Raw genomic sequence first — 3,103 nt, forward strand, 5'->3', positions numbered from 1 at the left:
TTTGCTTGCTATTTTAAGTTAAAAATTCAGAGAAAATATAACAAAACATTGTATCTTCTCATTAGGTAATAATTTGTGTTATATTTTTATTTTGTACTTTAGCTTATCAACATTTTTATTATTGCTTTAACAATGAAAAAACAAGTAATTTTCCATCATAAATTACATTTAAACTTACTTTGAGTGAACATTAAATGTGATTTAAATTACAAAACAGTTTACATATCAACACAAATTTGAAGATGCTCTTCATTGGATTAATAATTTTAAGCTACCAGATAATGGGTTTCTTTGATCTTGGAAGCAACAAAACTTATTGATTAAGCTTAAAAAGAAGGAAAAAGAGGAAAAGGAGAAGGAGGAAGGGAAGGGGAAAGAGAAGAAGAAGAAGGAGAAGGAGAAAAGATGATAAAGGCATAATTAAACAAACACCCATCTATTGACCACCAACCTTAAAATATAAAGTTAATCAGCATACGACAGTGACACAGCCACATCAGTGTTTATAGCAGCTCAATTCACAATAGTCACACTATGGAACCAACCTAGATGCCCTTCAACAGATTAAAGGATAAAGAAAATGTGGTACATATACACAATGGAATATTACTCAGCCTAAAAGAAGAATGAATTTATGGCATTTGCAGGTAAATGGATGAAGCTGGAGAATTTCATGCTAAGCAAAATAAGCCAATCCCCCCAAACCAAAGGCTGAATGTTCTCTCTGATATGCAGATGCTAATTCACAATAAGAGGATGTGGTGTTAGGGAAAAATAGAGGTACTTTGTATTAGGCAGAGGGGAGTGAAGGGAGTGGGTAGGAAGGATAGTAGAATTAATCAGATATTATTACCCTATGTTCATATATGATTACACTACCGGTGTAATTCTACATGATGTACAACCAGAAGAACGAGAAGTTATACTCCATTTATGTATGTTGTGTGAAAATGCATTCTACTAACATATATAACCGATTACAACAATTTAAAAAAATAAATAAATACCATAAGAATTAAAACCCTATACTTAGTCTCCCTTCCTTCTCCTTTTGACTCCCAACCTGAGGTTAACTGCTATTCTGAAATTTGTGTTTTTGCATTCTCATGAACCTTTACTTTTAATGTTGAAACTGTAAAGACTCTCACTTACCTAATGTAGCACCTCGACTATTCTACCTAACTGTTGAAGACTCATGAGTTGTCCTTGATCCATCACTGTTTCTCATCCTGTTGTGCTCTGGTTCCGGCTCCCACACAGGGGAAAGGCAACCGTACACCTCTCTTCCCAAATCCATGTTCCCAGTGAGATCACTCACCACCCAAACCAACTTCAATAAGTATCAACGTTTTGCCAACTTTGTCTTATCTATTCTGCCTCTATGTTTGTTTCAGAGGGAGTGATTGGTTGGAGTAACTGACAGCAAATCTATATAATTTCTTAATTCCTAATATGCATCTATCTCCATATATCCCACATATATGTATGTTTTTATACCTATATCAGGTCATTTTACACCCTAAACAATTAACAATTATTCTTTAATATCATTTAACACCCAAATTATTTTCAAATGTCTCCAGTTTGATCAAAATGAGTTTATAAAGTTTGAAACAGGTTCCTAATAAGGTCCACAATTTCTTTGATTGATGTCTTTACTGTGTCTCTTATTCTATAACAAATCTGTTCTTTTTTTTTTTTTTTTTTTTTGCTTAAACAATTGTCTGATAGGGAAACTGTTTGTAGAATATAGCACATTTTGCATTTGGTTCCTAGCTCCCCATGTTCATTATTACCTCATATATAGTTTGAGAGGTTTCATAGGTTGAGTTTTGATTGTTTAGACAGGAGTAGTCTGGACGGTACATTCTATCACACAATGTAACCATTAGCAGGTTCCCATGTGGCCAGTCTGAATTCCTCATTCATTTTTCCCCTAATGATTCTAGAAACTTCTAATCACAACTGTCTAGCTCTATTATTATTATTTTTTTTGAGAGAGAGAGAGAGAATTTTTTAAATATTTACTTTTAGTTTTCGGTGGACACAACATCTTTATTTTATTTTATTTTTTTTATGTGGGGCTGAGGATCAAACCCAGTGCCCCGTGCATGCCAGGCGAGCATGTTACCGCTTGAACCACATCCCCAGCCCCAAGCTCTATTATTTTATTAGAGTTTGCAAAATGGTGATTTTTAAAAATTCTATAATTTCATTTTTAGTATTTAGTTGAAATACTATCAAAAAATCTTTCTCCTATCAACGATTTGGTTACTCTGAATAACAATTGGTACCGAAAAAGTTAAAATATGCCTGCTTCTTTTCCCACATCTGTCATATTATAGAGTAATGAGTTGATATTTTAGCAATTACGAGTGGTAATGAGTATTTAAGAATTTTTTAGATAGTGAAAAACTAGAATCAACGAAAAAGTTGAAAGAAGAGTTCTAAGAAGTGTTCATTCTAGGTCCATCAATTAGTAACATTATCCTATTTGTACCTGTCCCCGTCATCTTATTTTCTCTCACCACAAAATGTTTCAAATTAACCTTGTCCTTTATGTAATTGAGGAATTAGATTGAGCATTTATCCAAGAAGTTTCTGATTTTCTTAGTAAAAAATGGTACCTCAAACTAAGGCGTGTGTGTGTGTGTGTGTGTGTGTGTGTGTGATATCACACTGTGGTTTGAACCTGGAATGTCCCCCAAAAGCTCATCTGTTGAAGGCTTGGTCCCTAGCTGGTGGGGCTATTGGGAGGTGGTAAAAACTTTGGGAAGTACAGTCTATTTGAAGGAAATAGGTCAACTGGGGAAGTGTCCTTAAAGGGTATATCTTATCCCTAGGTCCTGTCTCTCTCTTTCTTGACTGCCATAAATTGAGCAATTTTGTTCTACCACATGTTCCCTGCCTCACAACAAACCCATGACAGTGGGGTCAAGTGATTCTGAAACCATGAGCCAAAATAAATCTGTATTTCTTAAAGTTGATTTTCTCAGGTATTGTGTCACAGTGATGGAATAATGCAATATATTAAGTACATAAACACATATATATTCATGTACGTGCATATTTATACTTATATCTACAATTCAAATTTGTGCTG

This window comes from Urocitellus parryii, chromosome 1 (genome assembly GCF_045843805.1).
Source record: "Urocitellus parryii isolate mUroPar1 chromosome 1, mUroPar1.hap1, whole genome shotgun sequence".
Taxonomy (NCBI): Eukaryota; Metazoa; Chordata; class Mammalia; order Rodentia; family Sciuridae; genus Urocitellus; species Urocitellus parryii.